Source organism: Tetrao urogallus (assembly GCF_951394365.1).
Source record: "Tetrao urogallus genome assembly, chromosome: 14".
In the NCBI taxonomy this organism is placed as follows: Eukaryota; Metazoa; Chordata; class Aves; order Galliformes; family Phasianidae; genus Tetrao; species Tetrao urogallus.
In genome coordinates this window covers 831179-841246 of record NC_136827.1, presented here as the reverse complement: position 1 = coordinate 841246, position 10068 = coordinate 831179, and the positions used below count along the sequence as shown (strand labels likewise).

General features: G+C 52.8%; 1 pseudogene across 1 annotated transcript; it reads right to left on the bottom strand.

Moving 5' to 3' along the window:
• Positions 1–7129: 7129 nt before the first annotated feature.
• Positions 7130–9712, bottom strand: LOC306951682 (protocadherin alpha-5 pseudogene; annotated as a pseudogene). The gene has a single exon. The product of its transcript is annotated as a protocadherin alpha-5 pseudogene (transcript).
• Between the last annotated feature and the right edge of the window lie 356 nt (positions 9713–10068).

The window sequence follows — 10068 nt, the reverse complement described above, 5'->3', positions numbered from 1 at the left end:
CGCCCTCTACGCCGCCGCACCGCTCCTTCTCCGCGCCGCGCACCTCCCGACCCGCCTGCTCCAAACCCTCCGCCCGCGCTCGCCGACACAATCCTTCCTCACGGGACGCGCCTCCTCCTCCCCGCCGCTCGCTCTCGCTCTGCCTTCTTTGCCATGGGCACCGGAAGGTGTTCCCCTCCCTTCCTCGCATCGCATCGCATCGCCTCGCATCGCATCGCGCGTTCCTTAGCTCACAGCGCCATCATGTGGCTCGCGATCGGAATTGCGTCTGTGCTTCTCTGCGTCTCACGCTGGATTCAATACGACTTTTTTATATTCAATTCTTTACACACATCAGTTTACTTCTTTTCTTTTTAACTTTTTTTTCTTTCTTTCTTCTCCAATCACACTTCCCGAAGACGGATCCTCCATAACCTTCAGTGTTCTCATTCCGCACAAGTACATATCCTTGGAATGCAACAAGTCTCCAATTGTTCATTCACACTCGTTTTCCAATTGAAATGGCTGAGACATGAAATGTATTGAATGAATTCGTTGGTTAGTGCGACTCATCATACGAATATTGAAATCATTATTCTTTTGTTGTAGAATGGATTATTTTTTTTTAACCATGCTCTATTCAAGTGTCTTTCAAGACATTTCTCACAGCAAAATACCCTCAACAGTCACTTGTTCCATACCCACTGTGAAGCAGTGATACGCAGCCTGTTGCTGTCTGTCTTGCAAGGATGCAGCACAAAGAGGCACGTGGGAAGAGATTCTTCCACTCACGGGCATAGAATCAGGGAATCACAGAATTGATGGGTTTCTAAGCTACCTCTTGAGATCACTGAGTCCACCCCCATGCTTTGAAAGGTTCCCCACAGCAGATTGTGCAGGTAAGCATCCAGACGTGTCTTTCATATCTCCAGAGAAGGAGACTCCATAACCTTCCTGGGGAGCCCGTTCCAGAGTTCTGTCACTATGACAATAAATAAGTTCATCCTTATGTTTGAATGGAACTTCCTTATGTTCCAGTTTGTCAGCTTTGCCATTTGTTTATTACTGCTCACCAACAAAAACTGTCCACCCCATCGACTTGTTTGTCACGCTTTAGATATTTAAAAACAGCGATGAGATTCCCCTTCAGCCTTCTCTTCTCCATGCTGAACAGATCCAGGTCTTCCAAGCTTTCTATGTACTGGAGATGCTTCATACCAATGATCATCTTTGTCATCCTCTGCAGGACTCCTCCTAGGAGGTCCATGCCTTTTTTGAACTGCAGAGCCCAGAACTGGACACAGTACTCCAGATGAAGTCTCAGTGGGGCAGAGCAGAGGGAAAGGATCACTTCCCTCAACCTGCTGGCCATGTTCCTTTTAATGCAACCTATTTGCTCATGACCAAACTGGTGGCCACGAGCACAGAGGTTGCTCAGCTTTGCACAGCTCCTCTCCAGCAGATCAGTTCCAAATGCATTTTGAAGCATTCCTCCCACGTGCAAGACTCTAGACTTACTCATGTTGAACCTCTTCACGTTCCCCTATGCCCAACTTGACAGTCTGTCCAGGTCTCCTTCAATGGCACCACAGCCTTCCGCTGAGTCAGACTCTGTTAGCAGCTTTGTATCATCAGCAAACTTTCTGAGAGTAGAGTCAATGCCTTCATCCAGATAAGTAAAGAAGATGCTGAGTGAAAGTGAATCCGGCAGCTAGAAACCTTTCACACATGACAGAGAGTGGTTTGGTGGTCACTTCTGCCAGATCTCTCACTACATATGGATGAACAGCATCGAGTTAAAGGGACATTGTTGTGAAGTGCTCACTGGGCGTGGGTGGGCAGAAATGCAAACACACTGTCTGATTTTCAAGATGTTTCCTTCAGACAAGATCAGGTTGATATTTTGGGTTTGGCGTCTATGGATTATCCTTTTTTATGTGCATGTAAGATTTCAATCTGTCCTCAGATTTGCTGCACACATGTTGGTGGACAAGCATGCTGGACCCAGAAGCTAAATGTTGCCATTCTTCTCTGCCCTGTCAATGAAACTACAGGAAAAAAAGAAACACCACCTACCTACACAGCTCTCTTCTGACACCTTTTGCTTACAGCACCGCACAACAGCAGCAGTCAGACCAAGATGGACAGCAACTCCCATCATCAAGTTTTACAGCTCATAACATCAAAGATGGCCCAAAGCTCAAGCAACATGCTTCTCTTTGGTTTCATCTCCAACTTACCACTGGTCCATGTGTAAATCTGCCACTTTAGATCCAAAGACTGTCAGGCTACCGTGGAACAGTAATGATGCTTGGAGTCCAGATCCATATGTACTCACCCATACCAGTGGGGTTTGATTTGTACCATATGAGTTCAAAGTCAAAATATAGGGATGTATCGCTTTTCTTCTACGAATTTACATTTTACCTGAATTGGTATAGATGTGATTACCAGAAGGCTAAAACCAATACATGGCATAAGCCCAAGAATAAACACTCCAACATAAAAATAGCCCAACAACACAGTGAGAAAATGCACAGCTGTCTGCTGACCGCCTGTTCTTTAACATGAGCAACTTACCTTTAGTATGGCTACAGTAGTTGCTCCTTATTAAGAAAAAAAGAACTCTATCACTGATCAGTGCACAGTGCTCCCTGGCACACATCTATCACAATGGAAGCAACAGGGAGACCTGAAAGCTAATGACATTCACTCCATCACAACCTGAGATCACAAAAGTAGAAAATCCTACCCCAGACTCGTGGCCAGCTGATCAAAGGGGCGCCATCTGACAGCAGCCAGAAGCCAGCACACTACATCTCATCCTCTCTCAGCAATGTATTTCCAGTGTGAGAGAAGAAAAAATGCAGAGTGAGATTCATAAAGTAGGACAAGAAAACAGAAAGGTCCCATTGCACTACAGTTAAACACACTGTTTGCCTCTTTAACATACATGAGAGCTTCTTTCCAACAAGAGGAGAAGTATCAGCAGACAGAAGATCACAGGGTAAAAAGAACTCAGCTAGAATCATCAACATTGGGAAAAATTCCTGTATGAAAAACATCATTCCTCATTCAAACACAGGTGAATAAAGGCACATAAGGAAGATGACCTCACAAGCAGGAATGCTGCAAATACAGCGAGTGACGACACACAGAATCCAACGGCTAAGACAACAGTGAGGCTCATCACACCTCACAGATGGCCTTGCAGTCAACTGTCACTTGGTGGAAGGCCTCCCCATGACCCAGTGAAGACAATATCACTGTGCTGCTCACCTTTCTGTTTTTTTCTCTACATAATGAAAAGCAGATGCCCAAGGAAAACAGCAGAGAGTCGATTCAAACACATAGTGCAAGGAACAATGACAGAAGGAATGACTCAAAACCTTTCATGATACTGTCTAACAGATGAAATTCTGCAGGTATTCAGAGAAAGCAGGCCAGGCAGCACAGTGTACTTCCCCTCTTCTCCACAATTAATTCTTGCAACCTCCATCTCAGTCCATGGCGAGTAGCAACACCAGTCAACCATTTCCAGCACGTGGCCACTGAAACACCACTTAATCTACCAAAGCATCATCACTTCCCTCACACAAGACTCTTCACTGCTAAAAACTCCCAGGATCAAACAGCCAGGCCACACTTGGTGCTGCTCACATGATGGCTATCACAACACATGCACACTGATCCACCCCACTGCCTGCACACGGCTCTACGCCCCACCCTCATCACGACCCATGGATGCACACACCTTCACCTTCCCTCATCACTGACAGCACCAACAGCTGGGTAGCTGCAGAAACACACACAGTCTGCCAGCCTCTTCACAGCAGCAGCAACTGCTCTCTGAACGTTCTGCACCTACTAAGCAACTTCACGTGGAAACTATAAGCAGAATTACATCTGACTTCTTACAGCTTGTAGCATTAGTACTGGCACGGCTGTGAGTAACATTCCCAGTACTTGAGGGAAACCTTCGTCTAAACGTAGGCAGCATTCTGCATCTCGCATCCCATTTCCAAACACATTTCCTACATCGGGCAGATGTCAAAGTGGAAGACAGCATTTGGTGGGAGGAACTGCTCAACCCTTTGCAACAACATGTTTTTAAGGCGCACAGAAATAATCACATTCTTTTTATCTGCACTCATGGGAGACAAGAAAGCCTGGCACCACAGCATACATTGAAACAACACCGCAACATCCTCTACAGTTTCCCGCTTTAGCAAACATTTGCCTAGCGTGGAAAAACTGTTCTTTCAGTACTTGTTCTACCTTTGTTTGTTATTCCATAAGTCTCCATTTCAAATTGCTAATATCATGCATGGAAATAGAACACACAGTATGGCTGTGCTACATCATCCTCTCCAGAAACTCCTTGTGGTATTAAAGTGATAAGAGTGAAAAAAGAAACACCCACACGTGCCAATGAAAACCAATATCAGGACTATTTCTATGATGGATCAGCAAAAAGGAGAACTCTGTTTCTGATGACACGCACTCGGTAGACACCAGCATGGTTTGCCCAAAGCAGAGATGTGGGGAGTGAACACAGCTTCACGGCTGTGGCCACCAACAAGAAAACAGCATCTTAAAATATGGAAGAAAAAAATGGACTTCATTTCACGATGCTCCATCTTTCTGACTCCTTCTACATGAGCAGCAAGTGCTCATGCTTGGAAAGAGAAAATTGAAAGGCCAGACTGCACATCGCTTCCAAAACAGGACTGCAGTACAGAATGAGACCAGGAAGGAAAACCAAGAGGATACAGAAATTGAAATATCAACGTGGAAGTGGGTAAGCTACAGAGCCGCAGGACAGGGAAGGTGTTGAATTCTCTTCTTTGGACATCATCACACCTTGAAAGGATGAGGCTCTCAGCAGTCTCACCTCACTCACATTCAGCCTCACGCACAAGCGCCAAAACTCACAGAGTATCATAGAACTCTCCTGGGATCTCACTCATCCATTACTCAGACGTGACACAATTAACTACATACAGCTAAGGAAAGCCAAGAGGAGCCGAAGGGATTCATGACTACAGAGAGAGACACATATTCAGAACATCCAAAGACAGTGCCGTGCAGTCACGTCAACACAATGAACGGCCGCCAGATCTGGAGGACCTCTCATTTCTCACGGCCCCTGGTAACCTCCAAACTCCACTCTGAACAATGGATACAGAAGACAAAGAGCCTCTGTTCCAGCTTCTACTCCCCTTCCCGATCCACGTTGACACTGCCCTTCCCTGAACCATCCCACCAATCAGAGAAAGAAGTCCAACCACACCAAACAGTGTCACATACACAGAGCCTGGCGGACCTTCTGTGGACAACACTCAATGATTTGCAATGCTTCTGCAAATTCAGATGGAGTCACCACACACAGCAAAGCAAAGGAATTTCTAATATTAACGAGTAAGACATCTTTATGTGTCGTCTGAACTGTATAGGTGGGTTTCCAAGGTTGCCCTTTTCACTTTTGGTTTTAAAAATGGCACGGGTGCTTTGTGAAGGTACAGCTACTGATGCAAATACTAAAAGAACATCAACAGAGGTTCAATACATCCTGCCAAAACACAAGTCTACAATCAGAAAAATCTCCAGCCACAACTGTCACCTTGCATCACATCTCCATCAAAGAACAAAGAAAGAAGAAGAGGACAGAATTTCTGAAAAGAAACTATAGTTGATAATATAGCAATCACGGCCAATGATGGTGAATACTACATGCTGGACTGCTGCCTCAAGACCAAGCCTTTGCGAATTCCAGACATTCAGCAGCCCACCTGGAAATGCAGCACACCATCAACTACAGGATTTGTAGAGTCAATAATGCGACGTGGCAAATCAAAAGAGGCACTGATGTCTGTCTGGGACAGAACGTCACAAGCAATGAAAGCCTCGTGTCCAGCTGCAGGAGGAGAACTCCAATAAACACAGCCCTGTGCACTAACACCTCCAGGACCTACAATCACCTCTGAGAACCACAAATGGCAATCAGAAGTCAAAACAGGTTACATCCCAAAACATGTCCCACCAATAAATAATGACAAAAATAATAAACTAAGCAAAAAGCAAACCATTTTCATTGAAAAGATCTTGAGTGCTCCCTCTAGAGAAAAGTGTTACAGAAGTACCCTGAGCCATCCCAGCTCCCAACATTCCAAACAAAAATTCACTGCTTTGCATTATTCACTTTATGCATGAGAGACACACCAAAGGGACATCACTGTCAGCACTCTGAGGTCACCAGCACACTCAGCAACAGTCCTGCACTCCTCTCTCTTAACGAAACAACAGAGGCATTTGCAAGACTTTATAAGGACAGACTACAGCTTTGGAAAGGATACAGGAAAAGTCCACAATCACTTTCTGACTTCCCTACTATCACAACTCTGACTGACGATCTGATGCAGATGGAGGCTCACCACACTCAGGCACAATGCTGAACAAACCATCGATATACTGAAATGTGACTCTTGCAAAGGAGAATGAAGGAAACAAACAGACCTGTTACCAGCACAGTCACATTCCACATTATTACAAGAGGAGGAAAGTGCCCCGTGGATCAACACTACCACAATGAGCCTTCACGTGGACCGATCCTTCAATGCTGTTCATTATTAGGATCAGTCTCGGCAGAAGACTTATGACACAGCAGCTCTATGCAAATGACTTTCTTCCATCAAAGGAAAACTCCAGAACAAAAAAGCAAGCCTCAGAAAGAAGTTCCACATCAACAACTAAGAACATCTGGGATGGACAAAAGGGCAGATGCAAATGCAAAACAAACATCGTCATACAATACGCACAGCGAATTAGCGCAGTAGCGTTTCCCTAACCTCGGTTAGAGTAAAAACAATCTGTGAGAATGAGCAAGACACCACCGTTCCAGAAAGAAAACAATAAGCTCTAACAAAATCACATATGGAGAGAAAATTCCAGATACAACACCCTGGCAAGTATATCAAAACAGAGAACGCAAGCCACCAGCAGGTACTGCAAGAATCCGAAAGCAATAGAACGGAGCTGTGAGAACTCCAAGGTCCCGCGTGCAAAATGGAAGGGAAGAAAGGAAGCAGAGGAAAGGAAAGAGAGGACAACAGGAAGAAAGCAAAAAAGAATAGAAAGAAAACAGGAAGGACTAGGCGGAAGGCCCGCAAGGGGCACTGACCGTGTCGAGCAGAGAGGGCGGCTCGTGCGGCGTCTCCTTCGGCGCGGGGCCGGGCGGCGGCGGGCAGTTGGGGCTGAACACCATCAGGTCGCTCTTGCCCGCGCCGTCCGCGGCCGCGGCCACGCACAGGCTCCGGCTCTGGCGCTGCGAGTACGACCAGCTGCCCACCTCGCTGGCGCACACCAGCGTCGCCGGCCCGGGCCCCGCCGGCACGGCCGCCCGCGGCGCACAGCGCCCGGCCCCGTACAGCACCGCCGCCAGCACCAACACGCTCGACACCGCGCAGATGGCCGCCACCAGCCACACGTTCGTCGCCGCCGCCGCCGCCGCAGAGCCGCCCTCCGCGCCCGCCGCCGCCCGCGGCCCCGCCCCCGCCGACACCGCCCCCGCCCCCGCCGCCGCCAGCGCCGCCTCGGCGCCCTCCACCAGCGACACGCTCAGCGTGGCCGTGGCCGAGCGCGGCGGCTCCCCGTGGTCCCGCACCACGATCAGCAGCCTCTGCCGCGGGCCGTCCGCCTCCTCCAGCGCCCGCGCCGTGCTCACCTCGCCGCTGTACAGCCCCACGCGGAACGGGCCCTCGCCCCGCGGCTCCCGCAGCTCGTAGCGCAGCCACGCGTTGTAGCCCGAGTCCGCGTCCACCGCGCGGATCTTCGCCACCACCTGCCCCGCCGGAGCACCCAGCGCCGCCCGCGCCCACAGCGACCACGACGACGACGCCGAGCCCCCTGAACTCGCCGAGCCCGCCGAGCCCGCCGCCCGCCACGCCGGCTCCGCCGCCTCGCCCGCAGCCCAGGGCCCCGGCCCGCCGCCCGCCAGCGGCAGCAGCGCCGGCGCGTTGTCGTTCTCGTCCACCACGAACAGCTGCACCGTGGCGTTGCCGCACAGCGGCGGCTCCCCCGCGTCCACCGCCCGCACCTCGAACTGCAGCACCTGCAGCTCCTCGTAGTCCAGCGGACGCAGCGCCCGCAGACGCCCGCTCTCCGCCTCCACCGACACGTAGCTCGACGCCGGACGCCACCCCGAGCCCGAGCCCGAGCCCGAGCCCGAGCCCGCGCCCATCCCCGCGCCGCCCTCCCACACCGAGTAGCTCACGCGCCCGTTGCCCGCCTCGTCCGGGTCCCGCGCCCACAGCCGCGCCAGCTCCGCGCCCGCCGCGTTGTTCTCCCGCGCCAGCACCGTGTACACGGCCTGCGCGAACGCCGGCGCGTTGTCGTTCACGTCCGACACCGGCACCCGCAGCCCGCGCCTGGCGCGCAGCGGCGGCGCCCCGCCGTCCTCCGCCCGCACCTCCACCTCGTACTCCGACACCCGCTCCCGGTCCAGCGCCTCCCGCAGCACCAGCGAGTACGAGCCCGCGAACGTCGCCACCAGCCCGAACGGCGACGCCGGCACCACCGCGCACCGCACCCGCCCGTTCGGCCCCGAGTCCCGGTCCGACACGCTCAGCAGCGCCACCACCGTCCCCAGCGCCGCGTCCTCGGGCACCGGCACCGACAGCGACGTCACCCACACCTCGGGCGCGTTGTCGTTCACGTCCAGCACTTCCAGCTCCACGCTGCAGTGGCCCGACAATGGAGGCGTCCCCTTATCTCTCGCCTCGATCTCCAGGTCATACGACTGAACCTCCTCGAAGTCCAATTGTCCCGCTGTTCTCATTTCCCCTGACAATCTATCGATTATGAATAATTCCTTCACGTTCTCAGAAGTTGTCTCGCTGAATGCATAGTAGATTTCCCTGTTAATCCCCTCGTCTTTGTCCGTTGCTGTAAGCTGCAGGAAAACTGTTCCCGGCATGGCATCTTCCGGCAGCTGCACTTTATACACCGACTGGTTGAACTGCGGCGCGTTGTCGTTCGCATCCAGCACCGAGATCAGCAGCTGCACCGTGCCCGTCAGCGCCGGCCTGCCCCCGTCACTCGCCGTCAGCACCAAGCGGTGCTCCGACTGCGACTCGCGGTCCAGAGGATGCGTTAACACCAGCGCAATGGAAACTTTGTTTTTGTCTTTAGATTTCACATCCAGAGCGAAGTGCTCCGAGGGACTCAGTGTATACGAGAGCTGCGCGTTCGATCCGATATCCGCATCCGACGCGCCCTCCAGCGGGAAACGCGACCCGGGCAGCGACAGTTCCGCGATGCTGATGTTTTTGGTGGCGGCGGGGAAGCGCGGGGCATTGTCGTTGATGTCGGTGACCTCCACCTCCACGTGGAAGACGCGCAGCGGCCGCTCCAGCAGCACCTCCAGGCGCAGGGCGCACGGCGCGCTCTTCCCGCACAGCTCCTCCCGGTCCAGCCGCGAGCTCACCACCAGCGCCCCGCTCGCCCCGCTCACCTCCACGCTCGCCCGCCCGCCCCGCGACACCAGCCGCAGACGCCGCGCCTCCGCCTCGCCCGCCTCCAGGCCCACGTCCTGCGCCACGCGCCCCACCACCGTGCCGGCCTCGGCTTCCTCCGGCACCGAGTAGCGCACCGGACCGCCGCCCAGCGCCCAGGCCGCCTGCAGCACCAGCACCGCGGCCCCCCAGCTCCGCCGCGCCGCTCCACCGCCGACCATCGCCCTCTACGCCGCCGCACCGCTCCTTCTCCGCGCCGCGCACCTCCCGACCCGCCTGCTCCAAACCCTCCGCCCGCGCTCGCCGACACAATCCTTCCTCACGGGACGCGCCTCCTCCTCCCCGCCGCTCGCTCTCGCTCTGCCTTCTTTGCCATGGGCACCGGAAGGTGTTCCCCTCCCTTCCTCGCATCGCATCGCATCGCATCGCCTCGCATCGCATCGCGCGTTCCTTAGCTCACAGCGCCATCATGTGGCTTTTTGCGGGAATTACATCTGCGCTTCTCTGTATCGTGCCAAGTTCTCCTCACCTTATTTTTTTCCGTTTTCCTTTCCTCATTCCTTGCAATTCACTTCTT